This window comes from Sebastes fasciatus, chromosome 11 (genome assembly GCF_043250625.1).
Source record: "Sebastes fasciatus isolate fSebFas1 chromosome 11, fSebFas1.pri, whole genome shotgun sequence".
In the NCBI taxonomy this organism is placed as follows: Eukaryota; Metazoa; Chordata; class Actinopteri; order Perciformes; family Sebastidae; genus Sebastes; species Sebastes fasciatus.
In genome coordinates this window covers 30769200-30784690 of record NC_133805.1, presented here as the reverse complement: position 1 = coordinate 30784690, position 15491 = coordinate 30769200, and the positions used below count along the sequence as shown (strand labels likewise).

General features: G+C 47.9%; 25 non-coding genes across 25 annotated transcripts; all 25 read left to right on the top strand.

The window, feature by feature from the left end:
* Positions 1–402: 402 nt before the first annotated feature.
* Positions 403–474, top strand: trnaa-ugc (transfer RNA alanine (anticodon UGC)). The gene has a single exon. It is a non-coding gene; the product is annotated as a tRNA-Ala (tRNA).
* Positions 475–775: 301 nt separating this feature from the next.
* trnad-guc (transfer RNA aspartic acid (anticodon GUC)) lies at positions 776–847 on the top strand. Its single transcript has one exon. It is a non-coding gene; the product is annotated as a tRNA-Asp (tRNA).
* A 492-nt stretch (positions 848–1339) lies between these two features.
* trnas-aga (transfer RNA serine (anticodon AGA)) lies at positions 1340–1421 on the top strand. Its single transcript has one exon. It is a non-coding gene; the product is annotated as a tRNA-Ser (tRNA).
* Positions 1422–1715: 294 nt separating this feature from the next.
* trnag-ucc (transfer RNA glycine (anticodon UCC)) lies at positions 1716–1787 on the top strand. Its single transcript has one exon. It is a non-coding gene; the product is annotated as a tRNA-Gly (tRNA).
* Positions 1788–2689: 902 nt separating this feature from the next.
* trnaa-ugc (transfer RNA alanine (anticodon UGC)) lies at positions 2690–2761 on the top strand. Its single transcript has one exon. It is a non-coding gene; the product is annotated as a tRNA-Ala (tRNA).
* A 325-nt stretch (positions 2762–3086) lies between these two features.
* trnad-guc (transfer RNA aspartic acid (anticodon GUC)) lies at positions 3087–3158 on the top strand. Its single transcript has one exon. It is a non-coding gene; the product is annotated as a tRNA-Asp (tRNA).
* Positions 3159–3650: 492 nt separating this feature from the next.
* trnas-aga (transfer RNA serine (anticodon AGA)) lies at positions 3651–3732 on the top strand. Its single transcript has one exon. It is a non-coding gene; the product is annotated as a tRNA-Ser (tRNA).
* Positions 3733–4026: 294 nt separating this feature from the next.
* On the top strand, positions 4027–4098 carry trnag-ucc (transfer RNA glycine (anticodon UCC)). Its single transcript has one exon. It is a non-coding gene; the product is annotated as a tRNA-Gly (tRNA).
* A 902-nt stretch (positions 4099–5000) lies between these two features.
* trnaa-ugc (transfer RNA alanine (anticodon UGC)) lies at positions 5001–5072 on the top strand. The gene has a single exon. It is a non-coding gene; the product is annotated as a tRNA-Ala (tRNA).
* Positions 5073–5373: 301 nt separating this feature from the next.
* trnad-guc (transfer RNA aspartic acid (anticodon GUC)) lies at positions 5374–5445 on the top strand. Its single transcript has one exon. It is a non-coding gene; the product is annotated as a tRNA-Asp (tRNA).
* Positions 5446–5937: 492 nt separating this feature from the next.
* On the top strand, positions 5938–6019 carry trnas-aga (transfer RNA serine (anticodon AGA)). Its single transcript has one exon. It is a non-coding gene; the product is annotated as a tRNA-Ser (tRNA).
* A 294-nt stretch (positions 6020–6313) lies between these two features.
* trnag-ucc (transfer RNA glycine (anticodon UCC)) lies at positions 6314–6385 on the top strand. Its single transcript has one exon. It is a non-coding gene; the product is annotated as a tRNA-Gly (tRNA).
* Positions 6386–7287: 902 nt separating this feature from the next.
* trnaa-ugc (transfer RNA alanine (anticodon UGC)) lies at positions 7288–7359 on the top strand. The gene has a single exon. It is a non-coding gene; the product is annotated as a tRNA-Ala (tRNA).
* A 313-nt stretch (positions 7360–7672) lies between these two features.
* trnad-guc (transfer RNA aspartic acid (anticodon GUC)) lies at positions 7673–7744 on the top strand. Its single transcript has one exon. It is a non-coding gene; the product is annotated as a tRNA-Asp (tRNA).
* A 492-nt stretch (positions 7745–8236) lies between these two features.
* trnas-aga (transfer RNA serine (anticodon AGA)) lies at positions 8237–8318 on the top strand. The gene has a single exon. It is a non-coding gene; the product is annotated as a tRNA-Ser (tRNA).
* Positions 8319–8612: 294 nt separating this feature from the next.
* trnag-ucc (transfer RNA glycine (anticodon UCC)) lies at positions 8613–8684 on the top strand. Its single transcript has one exon. It is a non-coding gene; the product is annotated as a tRNA-Gly (tRNA).
* A 902-nt stretch (positions 8685–9586) lies between these two features.
* Positions 9587–9658, top strand: trnaa-ugc (transfer RNA alanine (anticodon UGC)). Its single transcript has one exon. It is a non-coding gene; the product is annotated as a tRNA-Ala (tRNA).
* Positions 9659–9959: 301 nt separating this feature from the next.
* On the top strand, positions 9960–10031 carry trnad-guc (transfer RNA aspartic acid (anticodon GUC)). Its single transcript has one exon. It is a non-coding gene; the product is annotated as a tRNA-Asp (tRNA).
* A 492-nt stretch (positions 10032–10523) lies between these two features.
* On the top strand, positions 10524–10605 carry trnas-aga (transfer RNA serine (anticodon AGA)). The gene has a single exon. It is a non-coding gene; the product is annotated as a tRNA-Ser (tRNA).
* Positions 10606–10899: 294 nt separating this feature from the next.
* On the top strand, positions 10900–10971 carry trnag-ucc (transfer RNA glycine (anticodon UCC)). The gene has a single exon. It is a non-coding gene; the product is annotated as a tRNA-Gly (tRNA).
* A 902-nt stretch (positions 10972–11873) lies between these two features.
* On the top strand, positions 11874–11945 carry trnaa-ugc (transfer RNA alanine (anticodon UGC)). Its single transcript has one exon. It is a non-coding gene; the product is annotated as a tRNA-Ala (tRNA).
* A 925-nt stretch (positions 11946–12870) lies between these two features.
* Positions 12871–12952, top strand: trnas-aga (transfer RNA serine (anticodon AGA)). The gene has a single exon. It is a non-coding gene; the product is annotated as a tRNA-Ser (tRNA).
* A 294-nt stretch (positions 12953–13246) lies between these two features.
* trnag-ucc (transfer RNA glycine (anticodon UCC)) lies at positions 13247–13318 on the top strand. Its single transcript has one exon. It is a non-coding gene; the product is annotated as a tRNA-Gly (tRNA).
* A 902-nt stretch (positions 13319–14220) lies between these two features.
* Positions 14221–14292, top strand: trnaa-ugc (transfer RNA alanine (anticodon UGC)). The gene has a single exon. It is a non-coding gene; the product is annotated as a tRNA-Ala (tRNA).
* Positions 14293–15217: 925 nt separating this feature from the next.
* On the top strand, positions 15218–15299 carry trnas-aga (transfer RNA serine (anticodon AGA)). Its single transcript has one exon. It is a non-coding gene; the product is annotated as a tRNA-Ser (tRNA).
* The last annotated feature ends 192 nt before the right edge of the window (positions 15300–15491 follow it).

Sequence of the window (15491 nt, the reverse complement as noted above, 5' to 3'; positions counted from 1 at the left end):
CGTCCTTTTCTCTTCTAGTGCACTGATTTGTTTAAGCTGAACCAAAGGCTGAACTGCCAATGAGAGTGATTTCTCTCACCGACGGGCGGCACCACCGATTCAACTAGACTAGAGTCGACTAGAGTGTGCGGGACACACCGGAAAAAACAGTCCGACGGACGCTCATCGCCGGCCGGCCGACGGCTCGGTGTGCCAGGGCCTTAAGGCAGCATATGTCCTACTTTTCCACTGCGATTGCTGGTATAGTCGTGCAAGCACTCTACCCGGTTTGATTTAAGGCCATCGCAGTTGCATTTCGCAGGTTTTAAAGCAACGTACCAGATTAACCGTAAGTGTTTTAGTCAGATTTCTTCTTTTATTCAGGTGTCTGGAATAAATTGTCAAACATTCCCAAAAACCACGGGGGATGTAGCTCAGTGGTAGAGCGCATGCTTTGCATGTATGAGGCCCCGGGTTCAATCCCTGGCATCTCCAATAGCTATTATGACCACAATAAAAGGGAGACTCTTGGGGAGTAGGGCATGTCAGTATGTAGATAGCTATGTTCACACTACAAGACTTTCAAAGTCATCCCATATCTATACTGCCAAACTTGCTGTTTTGACATGCAGTAAGTTCCTACTGTGACCCCAGATTTCCCCTCAACCCGTGTCTTGCGCTCTCATTGGCTGTAGCTTCTGGCAGGAGTCCCCGACGGGTCTAGATATTTAGCATGCTAGATATCTGGAATGTGTCTGCGAGGCATCGGCAGTCCTCTCGGCAGTCCTCTCGGCAGTCCTCGTTAGTATAGTGGACAGTATCTCCGCTTGTCACGCGGAAGACCGGGGTTCGATTCCCCGACGGGGAGGCTAGCGTCTTCTACCAGCTGCTTATTATTCACCAAGAAAGACAAAAGTTGTTACTTCACAGCAGAATGGAGAATTCACAATTAGTCCATGAAATGTGATATTCATACCATATGTTGATTTCCGGGAGGCTACGGAGAAGGACTTTCCTTTGGCATCGTGGAAGTTCTGGCAAACTGTTAGACGACTCAGAAAAGGAGAGCAGGGTTTGGCTCAGGCTTCGTTCAGCAGGGGAGGAGAACTGCTGACCCTGACTGAGGATATCGTCGAGCGGCGGAAAGGGGAGCGGAAAAACAGGTCCCCAGCTACAAGGAGAACTGAAAAGATCAAGCACTGATAGCGCAAAGCAAAGAATGCACCGACTATCACAAAGGCAAGAAAAGCAAGTGGACGTTTAACTGAACAAGTACGTTACATTGATATGCCCTGTTCTTCTCAGCAATTGGGAAAGTTCAGGACATTTTTGCAAATTGGTATTAACCGTTGTTTTACAGGTTGTCGTGGCCGAGTGGTTAAGGCGATGGACTAGAAATCCATTGGGGTCTCCCCGCGCAGGTTCGAATCCTGCCGACAACGAAAGACACTTTTCGGCAGCGGGAGCCCACCAATGATACTTGGTTACTTGGAAACTAGGTGCAACTTAGAAAAAAACATCAGTAACAAAGTGATTCTGTGACAGTAATTGTTGATTGAGTAGACTAGATTGTGTGTGGGCCTTAAGATTGGCCTTCAATCAAATCCAATTTTGATACAATATCAAAAATAAGTAAGTAGAGGTGACAGTCCCATGCATTTTTTAAATGCAGGGCTCGCTTCAGTCTCGATGCCCAGAAAAATTGGCGAATTTGGCGGGAAGACCTTCTTCGCGAAGCGATGGTGGTATAGTGGTGAGCATAGCTGCCTTCCAAGCAGTTGACCTGGGTTCGATTCCCAGCCATCGCAGTCCTTCTCTTCTTCCACTGACAGTATACTGTTGTTTGGTATTGTTGTTAGAAAGTAAGCAGTAAAGCTGGGGACACACCAAGCCGACATCAAAAATCCAGCGGCAACGAAAGCCGCCTGTTGCGTCGCCTCGCGTCACCTTTGTTTTGGCCGACGAGTTGCACTTGAACACACCGCAAAGACTACAGCCGACGGCCAGTTAGCACGTACGTTCTGTGCCTGCCTGAGATGAAATAACTCTTCCTACCAGCAGGTCGCGGTAGTGTGTGCTTGTCATTCAAAAAGGGAAACCGGAAGACCGAGGACGGCGGATATACAAGCCTTTATTATGATACGGACATAAAATAAAGCAGTTGCCGACCACATAGCTTTACTCCGGATGGCCATGTCGTTGTGAAAATATCCGTGTATTGGAATGATCAGGTGAGATCAAGAAGAAAAATGGGAAGAGCCCTCTGTGTTTTTCCTCTGGACTTTCCTCGTTGGCTTGCTTTCCCTCACGTCCTTTTCTCTTCTAGTGCACTGATTTGTTTAAGCTGAACCAAAGGCTGAACTGCCAATGAGAGTGATTTCTCTCACCGACGGGCGGCACCACCGATTCAACTAGACTAGAGTCGACTAGAGTGTGCGGGACACACCGGAAAAAACAGTCCGACGGACGCTCATCGCCGGCCGGCCGACGGCTCGGTGTGCCAGGGCCTTAAGGCAGCATATGTCCTACTTTTCCACTGTGATTGCTGGTATAGTCGTGCAAGCACTCTACCCGGTTTGATTTAAGGCCATCGCAGTTGCATTTCGCAGGTTTTAAAGCAACGTACCAGATTAACCGTAAGTGTTTTAGTCAGATTTCTTCTTTTATTCAGGTGTCTGGAATAAATTGTCAAACATTCCCAAAAACCACGGGGGATGTAGCTCAGTGGTAGAGCGCATGCTTTGCATGTATGAGGCCCCGGGTTCAATCCCTGGCATCTCCAATAGCTATTATGACCACAATAAAAGGGAGACTCTTGGGGAGTAGGGCATGTCAGTATGTAGATAGCTATGTTCACACTATAAGACTTTCAAAGTCATCCCATATCTATACTGCCAAACTTGCTGTTTTGACATGCAGTAAGTTCCTACTGTGACCCCAGATTTCCCCTCAACCCGTGTCTTGCGCTCTCATTGGCTGTAGCTTCTGGCAGGAGTCCCCGACGGGTCTAGATATTTAGCATGCTAGATATCTGGAATGTGTCTGCGAGGCATCGGCAAGCCTCTCGGCAAGCCTCTCGGCAAGCCTCTCGGCAGTCCTCTCGGCAGTCCTCGTTAGTATAGTGGACAGTATCTCCGCTTGTCACGCGGAAGACCGGGGTTCGATTCCCCGACGGGGAGGCTAGCGTCTTCTACCAGCTGCTTATTATTCACCAAGAAAGACAAAAGTTGTTACTTCACAGCAGAATGGAGAATTCACAATTAGTCCATGAAATGTGATATTCATACCATATGTTGATTTCCGGGAGGCTACGGAGAAGGACTTTCCTTTGGCATCGTGGAAGTTCTGGCAAACTGTTAGACGACTCAGAAAAGGAGAGCAGGGTTTGGCTCAGGCTTCGTTCAGCAGGGGAGGAGAACTGCTGACCCTGACTGAGGATATCGTCGAGCGGCGGAAAGGGGAGCGGAAAAACAGGTCCCCAGCTACAAGGAGAACTGAAAAGATCAAGCACTGATAGCGCAAAGCAAAGAATGCACCGACTATCACAAAGGCAAGAAAAGCAAGTGGACGTTTAACTGAACAAGTACGTTACATTGATATGCCCTGTTCTTCTCAGCAATTGGGAAAGTTCAGGACATTTTTGCAAATTGGTATTAACCGTTGTTTTACAGGTTGTCGTGGCCGAGTGGTTAAGGCGATGGACTAGAAATCCATTGGGGTCTCCCCGCGCAGGTTCGAATCCTGCCGACAACGAAAGACACTTTTCGGCAGCGGGAGCCCACCAATGATACTTGGTTACTTGGAAACTAGGTGCAACTTAGAAAAAAACATCAGTAACAAAGTGATTCTGTGACAGTAATTGTTGATTGAGTAGACTAGATTGTGTGTGGGCCTTAAGATTGGCCTTCAATCAAATCCAATTTTGATACAATATCAAAAATAAGTAAGTAGAGGTGACAGTCCCATGCATTTTTTAAATGCAGGGCTCGCTTCAGTCTCGATGCCCAGAAAAATTGGCGAATTTGGCGGGAAGACCTTCTTCGCGAAGCGATGGTGGTATAGTGGTGAGCATAGCTGCCTTCCAAGCAGTTGACCTGGGTTCGATTCCCAGCCATCGCAGTCCTTCTCTTCTTCCACTGACAGTATACTGTTGTTTGGTATTGTTGTTAGAAAGTAAGCAGTAAAGCTGGGGACACACCAAGCCGACATCAAAAATCCAGCGGCAACGAAAGCCGCCTGTTGCGTCGCCTCGCGTCACCTTTGTTTTGGCCGACGAGTTGCACTTGAACACACCGCAAAGACTACAGCCGACGGCCAGTTAGCACGTACGTTCTGTGCCTGCCTGAGATGAAATAACTCTTCCTACCAGCAGGTCGCGGTAGTGTGTGCTTGTCATTCAAAAAGGGAAACCGGAAGACCGAGGACGGCGGATATACAAGCCTTTATTATGATACGGACATAAAATAAAGCAGTTGCCGACCACATAGCTTTACTCCGGATGGCCATGTCGTTGTGAAAATATCCGTGTATTGGAATGATCAGGTGAGATCAAGAAGAAAAATGGGAAGAGCCCTCTGTGTTTTTCCTCTGGACTTTCCTCGTTGGCTTGCTTTCCCTCACGTCCTTTTCTCTTCTAGTGCACTGATTTGTTTAAGCTGAACCAAAGGCTGAACTGCCAATGAGAGTGATTTCTCTCACCGACGGGCGGCACCACCGATTCAACTAGACTAGAGTCGACTAGAGTGTGCGGGACACACCGGAAAAAACAGTCCGACGGACGCTCATCGCCGGCCGGCCGACGGCTCGGTGTGCCAGGGCCTTAAGGCAGCATATGTCCTACTTTTCCACTGCGATTGCTGGTATAGTCGTGCAAGCACTCTACCCGGTTTGATTTAAGGCCATCGCAGTTGCATTTCGCAGGTTTTAAAGCAACGTACCAGATTAACCGTAAGTGTTTTAGTCAGATTTCTTCTTTTATTCAGGTGTCTGGAATAAATTGTCAAACATTCCCAAAAACCACGGGGGATGTAGCTCAGTGGTAGAGCGCATGCTTTGCATGTATGAGGCCCCGGGTTCAATCCCTGGCATCTCCAATAGCTATTATGACCACAATAAAAGGGAGACTCTTGGGGAGTAGGGCATGTCAGTATGTAGATAGCTATGTTCACACTACAAGACTTTCAAAGTCATCCCATATCTATACTGCCAAACTTGCTGTTTTGACATGCAGTAAGTTCCTACTGTGACCCCAGATTTCCCCTCAACCCGTGTCTTGCGCTCTCATTGGCTGTAGCTTCTGGCAGGAGTCCCCGACGGGTCTAGATATTTAGCATGCTAGATATCTGGAATGTGTCTGCGAGGCATCGGCAGTCCTCTCGGCAGTCCTCTCGGCAGTCCTCGTTAGTATAGTGGACAGTATCTCCGCTTGTCACGCGGAAGACCGGGGTTCGATTCCCCGACGGGGAGGCTAGCGTCTTCTACCAGCTGCTTATTATTCACCAAGAAAGACAAAAGTTGTTACTTCACAGCAGAATGGAGAATTCACAATTAGTCCATGAAATGTGATATTCATACCATATGTTGATTTCCGGGAGGCTACGGAGAAGGACTTTCCTTTGGCATCGTGGAAGTTCTGGCAAACTGTTAGACGACTCAGAAAAGGAGAGCAGGGTTTGGCTCAGGCTTCGTTCAGCAGGGGAGGAGAACTGCTGACCCTGACTGAGGATATCGTCGAGCGGCGGAAAGGGGAGCGGAAAAACAGGTCCCCAGCTACAAGGAGAACTGAAAAGATCAAGCACTGATAGCGCAAAGCAAAGAATGCACCGACTATCACAAAGGCAAGAAAAGCAAGTGGACGTTTAACTGAACAAGTACGTTACATTGATATGCCCTGTTCTTCTCAGCAATTGGGAAAGTTCAGGACATTTTTGCAAATTGGTATTAACCGTTGTTTTACAGGTTGTCGTGGCCGAGTGGTTAAGGCGATGGACTAGAAATCCATTGGGGTCTCCCCGCGCAGGTTCGAATCCTGCCGACAACGAAAGACACTTTTCGGCAGCGGGAGCCCACCAATGATACTTGGTTACTTGGAAACTAGGTGCAACTTAGAAAAAAACATCAGTAACAAAGTGATTCTGTGACAGTAATTGTTGATTGAGTAGACTAGATTGTGTGTGGGCCTTAAGATTGGCCTTCAATCAAATCCAATTTTGATACAATATCAAAAATAAGTAAGTAGAGGTGACAGTCCCATGCATTTTTTAAATGCAGGGCTCGCTTCAGTCTCGATGCCCAGAAAAATTGGCGAATTTGGCGGGAAGACCTTCTTCGCGAAGCGATGGTGGTATAGTGGTGAGCATAGCTGCCTTCCAAGCAGTTGACCTGGGTTCGATTCCCAGCCATCGCAGTCCTTCTCTTCTTCCACTGACAGTATACTGTTGTTTGGTATTGTTGTTAGAAAGTAAGCAGTAAAGCTGGGGACACACCAAGCCGACATCAAAAATCCAGCGGCAACGAAAGCCGCCTGTTGCGTCGCCTCGCGTCACCTTTGTTTTGGCCGACGAGTTGCACTTGAACACACCGCAAAGACTACAGCCGACGGCCAGTTAGCACGTACGTTCTGTGCCTGCCTGAGATGAAATAACTCTTCCTACCAGCAGGTCGCGGTAGTGTGTGCTTGTCATTCAAAAAGGGAAACCGGAAGACCGAGGACGGCGGATATACAAGCCTTTATTATGATACGGACATAAAATAAAGCAGTTGCCGACCACATAGCTTTACTCCGGATGGCCATGTCGTTGTGAAAATATCCGTGTATTGGAATGATCAGGTGAGATCAAGAAGAAAAATGGGAAGAGCCCTCTGTGTTTTTCCTCTGGACTTTCCTCGTTGGCTTGCTTTCCCTCACGTCCTTTTCTCTTCTAGTGCACTGATTTGTTTAAGCTGAACCAAAGGCTGAACTGCCAATGAGAGTGATTTCTCTCACCGACGGGCGGCACCACCGATTCAACTAGACTAGAGTCGACTAGAGTGTGCGGGACACACCGGAAAAAACAGTCCGACGGACGCTCATCGCCGGCCGGCCGACGGCTCGGTGTGCCAGGGCCTTAAGGCAGCATATGTCCTACTTTTCCACTGTGATTGCTGGTATAGTCGTGCAAGCACTCTACCCGGTTTGATTTAAGGCCATCGCAGTTGCATTTCGCAGGTTTTAAAGCAACGTACCAGATTAACCGTAAGTGTTTTAGTCAGATTTCTTCTTTTATTCAGGTGTCTGGAATAAATTGTCAAACATTCCCAAAAACCACGGGGGATGTAGCTCAGTGGTAGAGCGCATGCTTTGCATGTATGAGGCCCCGGGTTCAATCCCTGGCATCTCCAATAGCTATTATGACCACAATAAAAGGGAGACTCTTGGGGAGTAGGGCATGTCAGTATGTAGATAGCTATGTTCACACTATAAGACTTTCAAAGTCATCCCATATCTATACTGCCAAACTTGCTGTTTTGACATGCAGTAAGTTCCTACTGTGACCCCAGATTTCCCCTCAACCCGTGTCTTGCGCTCTCATTGGCTGTAGCTTCTGGCAGGAGTCCCCGACGGGTCTAGATATTTAGCATGCTAGATATCTGGAATGTGTCTGCGAGGCATCGGCAAGCCTCTCGGCAAGCCTCTCGGCAGTCCTCTCGGCAGTCCTCGTTAGTATAGTGGACAGTATCTCCGCTTGTCACGCGGAAGACCGGGGTTCGATTCCCCGACGGGGAGGCTAGCGTCTTCTACCAGCTGCTTATTATTCACCAAGAAAGACAAAAGTTGTTACTTCACAGCAGAATGGAGAATTCACAATTAGTCCATGAAATGTGATATTCATACCATATGTTGATTTCCGGGAGGCTACGGAGAAGGACTTTCCTTTGGCATCGTGGAAGTTCTGGCAAACTGTTAGACGACTCAGAAAAGGAGAGCAGGGTTTGGCTCAGGCTTCGTTCAGCAGGGGAGGAGAACTGCTGACCCTGACTGAGGATATCGTCGAGCGGCGGAAAGGGGAGCGGAAAAACAGGTCCCCAGCTACAAGGAGAACTGAAAAGATCAAGCACTGATAGCGCAAAGCAAAGAATGCACCGACTATCACAAAGGCAAGAAAAGCAAGTGGACGTTTAACTGAACAAGTACGTTACATTGATATGCCCTGTTCTTCTCAGCAATTGGGAAAGTTCAGGACATTTTTGCAAATTGGTATTAACCGTTGTTTTACAGGTTGTCGTGGCCGAGTGGTTAAGGCGATGGACTAGAAATCCATTGGGGTCTCCCCGCGCAGGTTCGAATCCTGCCGACAACGAAAGACACTTTTCGGCAGCGGGAGCCCACCAATGATACTTGGTTACTTGGAAACTAGGTGCAACTTAGAAAAAAACATCAGTAACAAAGTGATTCTGTGACAGTAATTGTTGATTGAGTAGACTAGATTGTGTGTGGGCCTTAAGATTGGCCTTCAATCAAATCCAATTTTGATACAATATCAAAAATAAGTAAGTAGAGGTGACAGTCCCATGCATTTTTTAAATGCAGGGCTCGCTTCAGTCTCGATGCCCAGAAAAATTGGCGAATTTGGCGGGAAGACCTTCTTCGCGAAGCGATGGTGGTATAGTGGTGAGCATAGCTGCCTTCCAAGCAGTTGACCTGGGTTCGATTCCCAGCCATCGCAGTCCTTCTCTTCTTCCACTGACAGTATACTGTTGTTTGGTATTGTTGTTAGAAAGTAAGCAGTAAAGCTGGGGACACACCAAGCCGACATCAAAAATCCAGCGGCAACGAAAGCCGCCTGTTGCGTCGCCTCGCGTCACCTTTGTTTTGGCCGACGAGTTGCACTTGAACACACCGCAAAGACTACAGCCGACGGCCAGTTAGCACGTACGTTCTGTGCCTGCCTGAGATGAAATAACTCTTCCTACCAGCAGGTCGCGGTAGTGTGTGCTTGTCATTCAAAAAGGGAAACCGGAAGACCGAGGACGGCGGATATACAAGCCTTTATTATGATACGGACATAAAATAAAGCAGTTGCCGACCACATAGCTTTACTCCGGATGGCCATGTCGTTGTGAAAATATCCGTGTATTGGAATGATCAGGTGAGATCAAGAAGAAAAATGGGAAGAGCCCTCTGTGTTTTTCCTCTGGACTTTCCTCGTTGGCTTGCTTTCCCTCACGTCCTTTTCTCTTCTAGTGCACTGATTTGTTTAAGCTGAACCAAAGGCTGAACTGCCAATGAGAGTGATTTCTCTCACCGACGGGCGGCACCACCGATTCAACTAGACTAGAGTCGACTAGAGTGTGCGGGACACACCGGAAAAAACAGTCCGACGGACGCTCATCGCCGGCCGGCCGACGGCTCGGTGTGCCAGGGCCTTAAGGCAGCATATGTCCTACTTTTCCACTGCGATTGCTGGTATAGTCGTGCAAGCACTCTACCCGGTTTGATTTAAGGCCATCGCAGTTGCATTTCGCAGGTTTTAAAGCAACGTACCAGATTAACCGTAAGTGTTTTAGTCAGATTTCTTCTTTTATTCAGGTGTCTGGAATAAATTGTCAAACATTCCCAAAAACCACGGGGGATGTAGCTCAGTGGTAGAGCGCATGCTTTGCATGTATGAGGCCCCGGGTTCAATCCCTGGCATCTCCAATAGCTATTATGACCACAATAAAAGGGAGACTCTTGGGGAGTAGGGCATGTCAGTATGTAGATAGCTATGTTCACACTACAAGACTTTCAAAGTCATCCCATATCTATACTGCCAAACTTGCTGTTTTGACATGCAGTAAGTTCCTACTGTGACCCCAGATTTCCCCTCAACCCGTGTCTTGCGCTCTCATTGGCTGTAGCTTCTGGCAGGAGTCCCCGACGGGTCTAGATATTTAGCATGCTAGATATCTGGAATGTGTCTGCGAGGCATCGGCAGTCCTCTCGGCAGTCCTCTCGGCAGTCCTCGTTAGTATAGTGGACAGTATCTCCGCTTGTCACGCGGAAGACCGGGGTTCGATTCCCCGACGGGGAGGCTAGCGTCTTCTACCAGCTGCTTATTATTCACCAAGAAAGACAAAAGTTGTTACTTCACAGCAGAATGGAGAATTCACAATTAGTCCATGAAATGTGATATTCATACCATATGTTGATTTCCGGGAGGCTACGGAGAAGGACTTTCCTTTGGCATCGTGGAAGTTCTGGCAAACTGTTAGACGACTCAGAAAAGGAGAGCAGGGTTTGGCTCAGGCTTCGTTCAGCAGGGGAGGAGAACTGCTGACCCTGACTGAGGATATCGTCGAGCGGCGGAAAGGGGAGCGGAAAAACAGGTCCCCAGCTACAAGGAGAACTGAAAAGATCAAGCACTGATAGCGCAAAGCAAAGAATGCACCGACTATCACAAAGGCAAGAAAAGCAAGTGGACGTTTAACTGAACAAGTACGTTACATTGATATGCCCTGTTCTTCTCAGCAATTGGGAAAGTTCAGGACATTTTTGCAAATTGGTATTAACCGTTGTTTTACAGGTTGTCGTGGCCGAGTGGTTAAGGCGATGGACTAGAAATCCATTGGGGTCTCCCCGCGCAGGTTCGAATCCTGCCGACAACGAAAGACACTTTTCGGCAGCGGGAGCCCACCAATGATACTTGGTTACTTGGAAACTAGGTGCAACTTAGAAAAAAACATCAGTAACAAAGTGATTCTGTGACAGTAATTGTTGATTGAGTAGACTAGATTGTGTGTGGGCCTTAAGATTGGCCTTCAATCAAATCCAATTTTGATACAATATCAAAAATAAGTAAGTAGAGGTGACAGTCCCATGCATTTTTTAAATGCAGGGCTCGCTTCAGTCTCGATGCCCAGAAAAATTGGCGAATTTGGCGGGAAGACCTTCTTCGCGAAGCGATGGTGGTATAGTGGTGAGCATAGCTGCCTTCCAAGCAGTTGACCTGGGTTCGATTCCCAGCCATCGCAGTCCTTCTCTTCTTCCACTGACAGTATACTGTTGTTTGGTATTGTTGTTAGAAAGTAAGCAGTAAAGCTGGGGACACACCAAGCCGACATCAAAAATCCAGCGGCAACGAAAGCCGCCTGTTGCGTCGCCTCGCGTCACCTTTGTTTTGGCCGACGAGTTGCACTTGAACACACCGCAAAGACTACAGCCGACGGCCAGTTAGCACGTACGTTCTGTGCCTGCCTGAGATGAAATAACTCTTCCTACCAGCAGGTCGCGGTAGTGTGTGCTTGTCATTCAAAAAGGGAAACCGGAAGACCGAGGACGGCGGATATACAAGCCTTTATTATGATACGGACATAAAATAAAGCAGTTGCCGACCACATAGCTTTACTCCGGATGGCCATGTCGTTGTGAAAATATCCGTGTATTGGAATGATCAGGTGAGATCAAGAAGAAAAATGGGAAGAGCCCTCTGTGTTTTTCCTCTGGACTTTCCTCGTTGGCTTGCTTTCCCTCACGTCCTTTTCTCTTCTAGTGCACTGATTTGTTTAAGCTGAACCAAAGGCTGAACTGCCAATGAGAGTGATTTCTCTCACCGACGGGCGGCACCACCGATTCAACTAGACTAGAGTCGACTAGAGTGTGCGGGACACACCGGAAAAAACAGTCCGACGGACGCTCATCGCCGGCCGGCCGACGGCTCGGTGTGCCAGGGCCTTAAGGCAGCATATGTCCTACTTTTCCACTGCGATTGCTGGTATAGTCGTGCAAGCACTCTACCCGGTTTGATTTAAGGCCATCGCAGTTGCATTTCGCAGGTTTTAAAGCAACGTACCAGATTAACCGTAAGTGTTTTAGTCAGATTTCTTCTTTTATTCAGGTGTCTGGAATAAATTGTCAAACATTCCCAAAAACCACGGGGGATGTAGCTCAGTGGTAGAGCGCATGCTTTGCATGTATGAGGCCCCGGGTTCAATCCCTGGCATCTCCAATAGCTATTATGACCACAATAAAAGGGAGACTCTTGGGGAGTAGGGCATGTCAGTATGTAGATAGCTATGTTCACACTACAAGACTTTCAAAGTCATCCCATATCTATACTGCCAAACTTGCTGTTTTGACATGCAGTAAGTTCCTACTGTGACCCCAGATTTCCCCTCAACCCGTGTCTTGCGCTCTCATTGGCTGTAGCTTCTGGCAGGAGTCCCCGACGGGTCTAGATATTTAGCATGCTAGATATCTGGAATGTGTCTGCGAGGCATCGGCAGTCCTCTCGGCAGTCCTCTCGGCAGTCCTCTCGGCAGTCCTCTCGGCAGTCCTCTCGGCAGTCCTCTCGGCAGTCCTCTCGGCAGTCTTCGTTAGTATAGTGGACAGTATCTCCGCTTGTCACGCGGAAGACCGGGGTTCGATTCCCCGACGGGGAGGCTAGCGTCTTCTACCAGCTGCTTATTATTCACCAAGAAAGACAAAAGTTGTTACTTCACAGCAGAATGGAGAATTCACAATTAGTCCATGAAATGTGATATTCATACCATATGTTGATTTCCGGGAGGCTATGGAGAAGGACTTTCCTTTGGCATCGTGGAAGTTCTGGCAAACTGTTAGACGACTCAGAAAAGGAGAGCAGGGTTTGGCTCAGGCTTCGTTCAGCAGGGGAGGAGAACTGCTGACCCTGACTGAGGATATCGTCGAGCGGCGGAAAGGGGAGCGGAAAAACAGGTCCCCAGCTACAAGGAGAACTGAAAAGATCAAGCACTGATAGCGCAAAGCAAAGAATGCACCGACTATCACAAAGGCAAGAAAAGCAAGTGGACGTTTAACTGAACAAGTACGTTACATTGATATGCCCTGTTCTTCTCAGCAATTGGGAAAGTTCAGGACATTTTTGCAAATTGGTATTAACCGTTGTTTTACAGGTTGTCGTGGCCGAGTGGTTAAGGCGATGGACTAGAAATCCATTGGGGTCTCCCCGCGCAGGTTCGAATCCTGCCGACAACGAAAGACACTTTTCGGCAGCGGGAGCCCACCAATGATACTTGGTTACTTGGAAACTAGGTGCAACTTAGAAAAAAACATCAGTAACAAAGTGATTCTGTGACAGTAATTGTTGATTGAGTAGACTAGATTGTGTGTGGGCCTTAAGATTGGCCTTCAATCAAATCCAATTTTGATACAATATCAAAAATAAGTAAGTAGAGGTGACAGTCCCATGCATTTTTTAAATGCAGGGCTCGCTTCAGTCTCGATGCCCAGAAAAATTGGCGAATTTGGCGGGAAGACCTTCTTCGCGAAGCGATGGTGGTATAGTGGTGAGCATAGCTGCCTTCCAAGCAGTTGACCTGGGTTCGATTCCCAGCCATCGCAGTCCTTCTCTTCTTCCACTGACAGTATACTGTTGTTTGGTATTGTTGTTAGAAAGTAAGCAGTAAAGCTGGGGACACACCAAGCCGACATCAAAAATCCAGCGGCAACGAAAGCCGCCTGTTGCGTCGCCTCGCGTCACCTTTGTTTTGGCCGACGAGTTGCACTTGAACACACCGCAAAGACTACAGCCGACGGCCAGTTAGCACGTACGTTCTGTGCCTGCCTGAGATGAAATAACTCTTCCTACCAGCAGGTCGCGGTAGTGTGTGCTTGTCATTCAAAAAGGGAAACCGGAAGACCGAGGACGGCGGATATACAAGCCTTTATTATGATACGGACATAAAATAAAGCAGTTGCCGACCACATAGCTTTACTCCGGATGGCCATGTCGTTGTGAAAATATCCGTGTATTGGAATGATCAGGTGAGATCAAGAAGAAAAATGGGAAGAGCCCTCTGTGTTTTTCCTCTGGACTTTCCTCGTTGGCTTGCTTTCCCTCACGTCCTTTTCTCTTCTAGTGCACTGATTTGTTTAAGCTGAACCAAAGGCTGAACTGCCAATGAGAGTGATTTCTCTCACCGACGGGCGGCACCACCGATTCAACTAGACTAGAGTCGACTAGAGTGTGCGGGACACACCGGAAAAAACAGTCCGACGGACGCTCATCGCCGGCCGGCCGACGGCTCGGTGTGCCAGGGCCTTAAGGCAGCATATGTCCTACTTTTCCACTGCGATTGCTGGTATAGTCGTGCAAGCACTCTACCCGGTTTGATTTAAGGCCATCGCAGTTGCATTTCGCAGGTTTTAAAGCAACGTACCAGATTAACCGTAAGTGTTTTAGTCAGATTTCTTCTTTTATTCAGGTGTCTGGAATAAATTGTCAAACATTCCCAAAAACCACGGGGGATGTAGCTCAGTGGTAGAGCGCATGCTTTGCATGTATGAGGCCCCGGGTTCAATCCCTGGCATCTCCAATAGCTATTATGACCACAATAAAAGGGAGACTCTTGGGGAGTAGGGCATGTCAGTATGTAGATAGCTATGTTCACACTACAAGACTTTCAAAGTCATCCCATATCTATACTGCCAAACTTGCTGTTTTGACATGCAGTAAGTTCCTACTGTGACCCCAGATTTCCCCTCAACCCGTGTCTTGCGCTCTCATTGGCTGTAGCTTCTGGCAGGAGTCCCCGACGGGTCTAGATATTTAGCATGCTAGATATCTGGAATGTGTCTGCGAGGCATCGGCAGTCCTCTCGGCAGTCCTCTCGTCAGTCCTCTCGGCAGTCCTCTCGGCAGTCCTCTCGGCAGTCCTCTCGGCAGTCCTCTCGGCAGTCTTCGTTAGTATAGTGGACAGTATCTCCGCTTGTCACGCGGAAGACCGGGGTTCGATTCCCCGACGGGGAGGCTAGCGTCTTCTACCAGCTGCTTATTATTCACCAAGAAAGACAAAAGTTGTTACTTCACAGCAGAATGGAGAATTCACAATTAGTCCATGAAATGTGATATTCATACCATATGTTGATTTCCGGGAGGCTATGGAGAAGGACTTTCCTTTGGCATCGTGGAAGTTCTGGCAAACTGTTAGACGACTCAGAAAAGGAGAGCAGGGTTTGGCTCAGGCTTCGTTCAGCAGGGGAGGAGAACTGCTGACCCTGACTGAGGATATCGTCGAGCGGCGGAAAGGGGAGCGGAAAAACAGGTCCCCAGCTACAAGGAGAACTGAAAAGATCAAGCACTGATAGCGCAAAGCAAAGAATGCACCGACTATCACAAAGGCAAGAAAAGCAAGTGGACGTTTAACTGAACAAGTACGTTACATTGATATGCCCTGTTCTTCTCAGCAATTGGGAAAGTTCAGGACATTTTTGCAAATTGGTATTAACCGTTGTTTTACAGGTTGTCGTGGCCGAGTGGTTAAGGCGATGGACTAGAAATCCATTGGGGTCTCCCCGCGCAGGTTCGAATCCTGCCGACAACGAAAGACACTTTTCGGCAGCGGGAGCCCACCAATGATACTTGGTTACTTGGAAACTAGGTGCAACTTAGAAAAAAACATCAGTAACAAAGTGATTCTGTGACAGTAATTGTTGATTGAGTAGACTAGATTGTGTGTGGGCCTTAAGATTGGCCTTCAATCAAATCCAATTTTGATACAATATCAAAAATAAGT